This window comes from Lygodium microphyllum, chromosome 1 (genome assembly GCF_053477565.2).
Source record: "Lygodium microphyllum isolate KBCC chromosome 1, Lygodium_microphyllum_v1.1.10, whole genome shotgun sequence".
In the NCBI taxonomy this organism is placed as follows: Eukaryota; Viridiplantae; Streptophyta; class Polypodiopsida; order Schizaeales; family Lygodiaceae; genus Lygodium; species Lygodium microphyllum.
Genome location: NC_141135.1, coordinates 111643482 through 111653052, shown reverse-complemented (window position 1 = coordinate 111653052; position 9571 = coordinate 111643482).

The window sequence follows — 9571 nt, the reverse complement described above, 5'->3', positions numbered from 1 at the left end:
TCCCGTTTGATGCCCGGATGTTAGGGGAATGTATGCCTATTGTTTGGCAACCATTTGGAGTTGATTTTGTGCTAAAATTCTCAGTTTTGAACAATAAATCACTGTTGTACACAGTTGGGCTAAAGTCATTTTACTCATGTATACTTATGCCTATGCTTTTCGGGCTATGTTTCGAACATATATGGTGATGCATTAACACTTGGGGCTCGACATAGAGCTTGGTTTTGATTCAGGATCATTGGTTGAGCTTGAGATCGCTTTGCAAAGCATTTGGATGCTTCGTCTTGGATGTACTTATGGCATGTATGTTGCTTATGTCTGACTGGTCTTGACATGCTTAGCCTATGCCATTACTACATGCTAATTACATTGTTTGGAGCCTATTGCTACTGGAGCTCGGTCTTGGCTTGACCTTGGATTCCCTAGCTTACTTGAGCTATTTATTGGCTTGCCAGAGTTGTATCTTGGGATGTACTTGATGTCTTACATGCTTATGGATGCTACATACGGATGCTCTACCGCCTACATGTTCGAGATGTACTATTGATGTATTGTCTTGGACTTATGTCATTGGCACTGTGTCTTGCCTTGGCTTGAGCTCTTGAGCTCGTACACACGGCTTTTGTGCTAGTGGGAGCATTCTTGAATGCTTATCAGACATTAAGCAGGTGGTACTTTTATGCATTGAGCTGTTACATGCTATTGAGCAGTTATAGACACTTGAGACTTTGGGACTTCTTACCTTTTGGGATGATACATCATATGTCTTGGTTCACTATATGCTTATGAGCTAAGTCTCAGTTTTAGATCCGTATCTTTGTGAACTGACACCTACTTGTGTCAAGTTTTGGTAGTGGCAGGAACACTTTGCCCCATTGCCTGGGGGGTGTGCCTACTCACTGGCAGATGTTTGTATGACATACTTGGGTGTTGGATTCATGCTTATCGACCGTCATATGCTTATGTTATGCCCGCATGATATCGGCTTTGGTCTTGGCAATGGCACTGTTAGCTCTCTTTTACTGAAATCTGAAATTTATTACAGCAAGCATATATGTATGGACTGACATGGATTTTTCATACTGAAACACTCTGAAATGATGTACTTTCACTAGTACTTGGTGGGCAGCAGCTTTGGTTCCACCTTCTTTGCCATTTTTCCTCGATTTTGGTGATTTTTTGCAGTAAACAGCAAGTAGTTTTGAACTATCTACAGTCTTTCAGCTTGCATTATGGCGAGTTCGTCCATTGATCATGCTATTTTCAACATCACTAAGCTTGATGGTATGAATTACTCTTATTGGAAGAGCTAGATTTGGCAGGTGTTGGTGCAAAAATTGCAGATCAAACCTTTGAGGTTAAGCGAGCATCCGCTTGCAACTATGCCAGATGAGGAATGGCTTGAGCTTGATGAGTTATGCAAGTCCACTATTGTATTGTCTCTCATAGAATAGGTTCAGCATAATGTCTTTGAGGAAGAACAGAGTGCATGGCAGTTGTGGGAAAAGATCAAAAATCTCTATAACAAGAAAAGTCCAGCAAGTCAGATGTATTGGCTGAAGCAGCTTATGGATCTGCGCATGAAGGAGAATGTGACTATGTCTGCTCACTTGAGCCAGTTCCATGCTATACTCAAGAACTTGACTTCGCAGAATATCACTTTTGCAGAGGATGTCACTCCTCTTTTCTTGCTTGGTACTCTTAATGAGTCATGGGATGTATTCCGCACTGCATTATGTACCTCTACTGCTACCTCGAAATTATTTGATGTTGAGAGTGCTCTTCTGCAAGAAGAGGTTAACCGTAAGAATTTGGATGCATCTCGTGTGTCTCATGCTATGACAGTTAGAGGCATGAATGATGGATATGGAAAGCATGGCAGTGGCAGTGGCCGTGGACGGAATTCTCAGAAATCTCGATCCAAGTCTTGTGGGAAGTCACGTAGTAAATCCCGTGGCAGGAATGCAGATGTTACTTGTCACCATTGTGGGAAAAAGGGCCATATTAGGCCGCAATGCCATGAACTGTGCAATGAAAGGTGCAAAGATAAGGGAAAAGAAAAAATGCAGGATAAGTTTTTTGATCGCAGCATAGTACCTGCAAAGTCCAGTGTTAAAATTGAAGAGATCAATGTTATGCAGCCTGAGAATGTTGATGATGATGATTATATCCTAGCAGCTTCTTCTAGTGCTTCGCAGATGACAAAGATACACTCTATGTATGCACAGTGTTGGCTCTTGGACTCAGGTGCGTCCTTTCATGTGACACCTTGCCGAGAGTGGTTTCATCATACCATACTGTTTCGGGTTCTGTGCGCTTGGGTGATGACAGTTCTCTTGATATTGTGGGCATTGGTGATGTTAGGCTGCAGTTTCCTTCTGGCAGCAATTTGTTATACAGGATGTACGTCATGTACCTGCTTTGACACGCAGTCTCATGTCAGCTGGACAGCTTGATGACGCAGGATATTATGTATGTTTTGGAGACTCTGCATGGAAGATCACTCGTGGTAGACTTGTGATTGTGAGAGGTTCCAAGGCTGGCAGTCTCTACTCCTTGATTGTATCAGCTTCTTCCCTTGATCATGTTTTTTCTGTGGGTTCAATTCCACATGTATCTCTTTGGCATGCCCGTTTGGGCCATATGTCTTTGAAGGGAATGAAAATGCTTTCTGGTTTGCAGTACTTATCGCCCCTTGATTATGCATGTTTTGATTCATGTGAGCATTGTCTTTATGGCAGGCAGACTAGGTCTTCGCATAAGAAGTCTGGTAGGCCACGCATGAGTGAGCCCTTGGCATTGGTACATTCAGATGTCTATGGGCCCATGCCTTTTCAGTCTATGGGTGGTGCAAAGTATTTTGTTATGTTCATAGATGATTTTTCATGGAAAGTTTGGGCTTATCCCATTAAGTTGAAATCCGATGTCTTGGATGTGTTTTAGAGATGGCTTGCATTGGTTGAGAACCAGTCTGGGTATAGGCTAAAATGCCTAAGGACAGATAATGGGGGTGAGTATGTCTTTTGAGCAGTTATGTGATGAAAGGGGTATTAAGCGTTAGTTGATTGCCCCCTACACCCCCCCAGAATGGTTTGGCTGAGCGGATGAATAGAACCATCCAGGAGCGTGTACGCAGTATGCTTAGCCATGCAGGCCTACCACAGAGCTTTTGGGCTGAGGCAGTTAGTACAGCTGTGCATGTCATAAACAGATCACCCTCTAGCGGTTTGGATTTCTAGGTTGTAGAGGAGGTATGGACTGGAAAACCTCCCTCTTATGCGCATCTCCGTGTCTTTGGATGTGAGGCATTTTTCCATGTGCCCAGGGACAAGAGAAGTAAGTTGGATCCCAAGAGTGTCAAATGCATTTTCCTTGGTTATGGGGATGCAGGCGAGATGGGTTATCGTCTCTGGGATCCGCAAGCGTGGAAAGTCATCCGCAGTCATGATGTGGTTTTCATGAAGACAAAATGCATAGGCAGCCTGAGAGAGTTGTTGAGATCCATAGGGTCATATTTCAGGAGGAGCCAAGAGCTCCCGCACAACCAGTTGGACAGCCTACAGCTACAGTAGATGCTCATGGTCAGGGTGTTGGATAGGCAGTTGGGTAGGCAACAGAGCCTGAGATGGTCTACTAGAGACAGACATCCACCTGATAGATTTCAGCCCTCGATGCAATATGTCTTGGTTATAGATGCAGGAGAGCCTTTTACCTATGATGAGGCTATGCGTAGGGGTGACAGTCACTCCTGGGAGAGGGCTATGCAGTCTGAGATAGACTCCCTGCCTAAGAATGACACCTGGGATTTGGTTTCCTTACCTACGAGCAAGCAGGCTTTGCCATGCAAGTGGGTGTACAAGCTAAAAAGTACCCCTGGACACCCCAAGCCGGCATACAAGGCTAGATTGGTAGCAAAGGGTTTTAAGCAGGAGCATGATGTGGACCTTGAGGAGGTCTTTTCTCCTGTGGTTAAGATGACCACCCTGTGCTTAGTCTTGGCTTTGGTTGCTTAGCTTGACTTGGATTTATACCAGATAGATGTCAAGACGGCTTTCTTGCATGGGGACTTACATGATGAGATTTATATGGAGCAGCTTAAGGGCTTTGTAGAACTTGGCAGGCAGCACCTAGTGTGCAAATTGAAAAAAAGTCTTTATGGCTTGAAACATGCACCTGGGGAGTGGTATTATAAGTTTGATGCCTTTATGTAGTCACATGGCTACAAACCGAGTACTATGGATCCGTGTCTTTATAGGAAGAAAGCCCGTGATGGTTCTTTATTGATTTTGGTACTCTATGTGGATGATATGCTGATAGCAGGGAAAGCTCATGATGGGCTAGATGCTCTTAAGGCTCAGCTCAAGAAGAGCTTTGAGATGAAAGATCTGGGACATGCCTCTCACATACTTGGTATGCGCATTAGACGCGACAGGCATCAGGGACTCCTCTACTTGTCACAGAGGGAGTACATTCATAAAGTCCTTGAGCGCTTCCGCATGCAGGACATAAAGCCTATTGGCTGTCCATTGCCTTCTTATGTGAAGGTATCACAGGCTGATTGTCCACAGACAGATGAGCACAGGGCCGAGATGGCCAAGATTCCCTATGCATCCGCAGTGGGTAGTCTTATGTATGCCATGATAGCCACTCGTCCAGATATTGCATTTGCAGTTGGTGTTGTGGTACGCTATATGGCTACACCTGGCAAGAAGCATTGGGATGCCGTGAAGGGTATCATGAGGTACATGAAGGGCACTACAGATATGTGCATATGCTATAGCAGCCAGGATATAGGAGTCATGGGGTACACTGACTCTGATTATGGAGGACATGTAGATAGTAGGAATGTCAAGAATCGCGTGGTGGGGGGACTTTCTCAAGATGATGCACCGAACACACACAGAATGCACAAGGAGAAGCTCACTCAAGAGACAAGAAGAGAGATGGAGGCCAAAACATTTTCTTGCTGGTTTCTTCTTCTTCTTCCACACTCTTTACAATGTACACAAAGTATAGATAAGATACAACATAAAGGAAAGTGGCCTACTAAGTCAAACAATGCATAACCGACTACACTAGTCGACTGGCGCTATAACTATGCCAATTGTAAATAGGTGTAACAACCCGAATATAATAAGTAATGAGTCAGTGGCTATGTGAGAGTCATAATGACCACCGACGTGCTAAGTGTAGACGTGTGGATCCATCTAACTAGGTGGCCCATCATTAATGTCCGCATGTGTTGAGCTTGTCATCTCAACACTCCCCCTAAAGCTCAACTGCATCTTTGCAACTCCAAGTAAGCTTTGAAACTTTTGAAGCTTCTCTATACCCAATGCCTTCGTGAAGATGCTAGCTATCTGATCCTATGTGCTGACATACACCAAGTCAATCTCACCTGCTATAGTACCTTCTCTCTCACAAAGTGGTAGTGTACCTCAATATCCTGGCATGGAACACAGGGTTCCTAGCCAACTGTATACTGCTCATGTTGTCACAATAAATGATAACTAGACCTTTGACTTGCACATCTAAATCGGTCAATAACTTTTGCAGCCATACTACCTCACATGCTGCAACAACATCACCTCTATACTCAGCCTCTGTACTCGACAAACAAACTGTAGATTGCTTTTTGCTGCTCCAAGTAACTGTATCTACTGGTAGATCTTCTATCAGACATACTACCAGCCCAATCTGCATCTGTATATCCAAACACCTGTACATCTGTATCTGCCTCATAGAAAAGTCCATAATGTAATGTGGACTTCACATATCTTAATATGCGTCTGACTGCATCCAAATGTGGCTTTCAGTACTTGCATAAACTGACTCACAAGACCAACAACGTAGCTCAAGTCTGGCCTTGTAATGGTCATGTAGATCAAACTCCCCACTATCCTCCTGAACATAGTAGGGTCTTCTATCTCATCCCCAACATCAGCACTCAACTTTACATTCTGCTCCAACGAGACTGAAAGTGGTTTGCATGCTGTCATACCATACTTGGACAACATATCCAAGCCATACTGTCTTTGGGACAGCCATATACCATCATCACATCTAATCACCCCAATGCCAAGGAAGTACCTTAGCTCACCTAAATCCTTCATCTCAAACTTCTTCTTCAAAAAGTCCTTGACTTCAGCAATCCCACTATCACTATCACCTGTAATAATCAAGTCATCCACATAGATAACTATGATGACCAAACCTGCATCTCCCTTTCTCACATAAAGTGAGTGATCAGCATCAAAAACATAAAAGCCAATATTGACAAGATACTCTCTGATCTTGTCAGACCATGCTCTAGGTGCTTGCTTGAGCCCATAGAGCGCCTTCTTCAACCTGCACACATACGTGGGATGCTCTAAATCTTCATAACCTGCTGGCTGATCTATATACACTTCTTCATGCAAATTACCATGCAAGAAGGCATTCTTCACATCCATTTGCTACAATCTCCAACCTTTGGTTGTTGCCAAAGCAATCACACATCTGACAGTTGCCATCCTAGCAACTAGACTGAAGGTTTCATCATAATCTATGCCATATGTTTGGGCATAGCCTTTTGCAACTAGCCTAGCTTTGTACCTACTAATAGAACCATCTACATTGTGCTTAATCTTATAAACCCACTTACATCCAATAGCTTTCTTGCCCTTCGACAATGATACTAGATCCCAAGTCTTATTGGCCTCTAATGCAGCCATCTCCTCATCCATTGCTGCATCCCAATGAGTATGACCAACAGCATCCTCAAAACAAGTGGGCTCAACATCCTCAACTAGTTTCACCATATAAGCATAATGGTGAGCTGTGTAACCTTCAAAACCAAATCTTTTAACAGGGTATCTAACCCTGCTAGATCTGTGTACCACCGGATCACTCAATGGAGCCTTTACATTACTATGAGCTCTATGTACACCTAGTGTCCTAATAGAAGGAATGCAAGCTCATTATCCAAGCTCTCTGAGCCACTAGAGTCTCCATCAAGAACTGCATCAATGCCATCTGACACTTTATTATTTTCTTTGTCTTTACATGTAGTGCTACTAGATGCACCTGAAGATGTAGAGCTACTCCTTAGTCTCCCAGACCAAGGACTACCAGATGATGTCTTTGGTCTACTAAGAGTCTGTGATTCTTGCTTTTCAGCTTGCACATGAGTGTCATGATCATCATCATCATCCAATGCATCACCACTAGATGCATATCAACTGCTCATTTCATCAAAGATGACATCCCTGCTCACTCTGAACTTACATGTGACAGGGTTATAATAGTGATACCCTTTTTGCTCTAAAGAGTATCCAATAAAGACACATTTTCTTGCCTTTGGATCAAGCTTCTTTCGTAGCTCATCTGGCACATGAACATATGCAACACAGCCAAATACCTTCAAGTGTGATACATCAGGCTTCTTGCCAGTAAAGCATTCTTTAGGAGTCATCCCATGAACTGCAGCTGTGGGAGTTCTATTCATAATGTAGACAGCAGTATGGACAGCCTCAGACCAAAACTGTTTGGGCATATTCTTTTCAGCCATTAATGCCTGTGCAACTTCTACAATATACTTGTTTTTTCTTTCTGCAACACCATTTTGCTGTGGGTTATACCTGCATGTGAACTATCTCTTTATCCCATGAGACCTCAGAAAATCACTGAACTCATTCGAGAGATACTCTCCCCCTCCATCTGACCTCAAGCACTTTACTTTCAAGCCTGTTTCTCTTTCAACTGCAACCTTGAAAGTTCTAAAGTGCTCAAACGCTTCACTCTTTTCCTTTATAAAATATACCCACAGCTTTCTAGAACAATCATCAATGAATGTGACAAAGTATGAACTGCCTCCAAGAGATACATTTTGTGTAGGCCCCCAAATGTCTGTATGTACAACATCAAGGATATTTCTACTTACATCTCTGTCATGTGAAAAGGGTTGTCTTGCCTGCTTACCAAACTGATATGCTTCGCATACCTTATGAAATTCTGCAACTCTAAATGTAGGCAAACCTGTAACCAACCCTTTGGACTGTATTAATTTTAGCCTTTGTACATTTACATATCCAATGCGTTTGTACCAAATTTCAATATCTGCAACAACACCTTTTCCTTTAGCATACATAGTAGCATTCATAGTAGGAATTCCAGCATCCAGAGTAAACATACGTCCAACTCTACTTCCCTTTGCAACTAACCTGCACTTGTCATTGAAGTCTTCTACAAAGCAGCCCTTTGCATTAAATCTGACTTGCAGCCCTTGCTCTACCATCTGACCGATTGACACCAAGTTCTTTGTAATAGATGGCACATGTAATACATCTGAAAGACTCTTTGTCTTACCATCATGCAAGGACAAGGGAACTTTTCCAATGTGTGAAATTGGATGCCATGAATCATCACCCGTCTGCACATAACCTGCATTTTGCAAATCTTTAATCTCTCCAAACCATTCTGCATGGCTGGTCATATGATTGGATGCACCTGAATCAATATACCAAACATCATCATGTGTTCCCTTTCCTGTAACAGCATTCAGCATATGCTGCATAACAAACAGATGTTCATTTTTGTCTTCATTTTGTTGTGAAGACGATGCATAGTTTCCTTGCTACAACTTACCACTGCGAATATCATCTTTCTTAGCATAACATTGGGTGCAATATGACCTGTTTTGCCACAATAGTGACACACAATACCAGAGTTGTTAGAACCTCTGTTCTGCCATCCACCTCTTCCTCTAAAGCTCCCCCTACCTCTAAAGTTACCACGACCTCCTGAAACCTGCACATCGCGAAATTGCTGATTCAATCTGTTTTGCTAGTTGTCACTACCACGTCCTGTACCACGGCCTCTTGAAGAGAACCTGCCACGTCCCCTTCCTAAAGTGGAGTAGAAAGCTTGGACCTGTTTACCACTTCTTTCAGATGTCTCACTCTGCATGTTGATCTCTTCAGTGAGATCATAAAGGAGACCAACTCATCGAAATCTAGAAATGGCTTTCTGACATATACGAAAGTTACAAAGGACTTCCAAGCCTTTTCATTGTTAAGTCCACCTAAGGTAGATGACACTAAATCATCATCATCGAGCATTGCATCAATTGCTACCAAGGCATCTACAATGCTCCTTACCTTCAGTGCATACCCATTGACAGACATCTTCCCTTTCTTTAATGTATTCAACTCTTGCTTGAGTTGAATCTTTCATGCCTTTGTATTTATAGAAAACATACTTTCAAGTATGGTCCAAGCTGCATATGAATTCTCTGCATTTCTGATATGTCCCAACATATTATTGTCAATTATTGCAGACAGCCAATACATGACCTTTTTGTCTTTTGCATTCCATTCCTTCCGTGCCTTTGTCTCTTCTGCAATTGGAGGATCACTCACCTCTGGTTCCTTTTCTTCACCTAACACAAACTCGTAGAGCCCTTTTCCAATAAGGAAGTTCGTGACACGGAACTTCCATGAAGGGTAGTTGTTCTTGTCGAGCTTCTCAATGATGGGGTTTCCACTGTTCTCTGCCATTATCACAAAACTAATACCAAACAGCAAGCAAATCT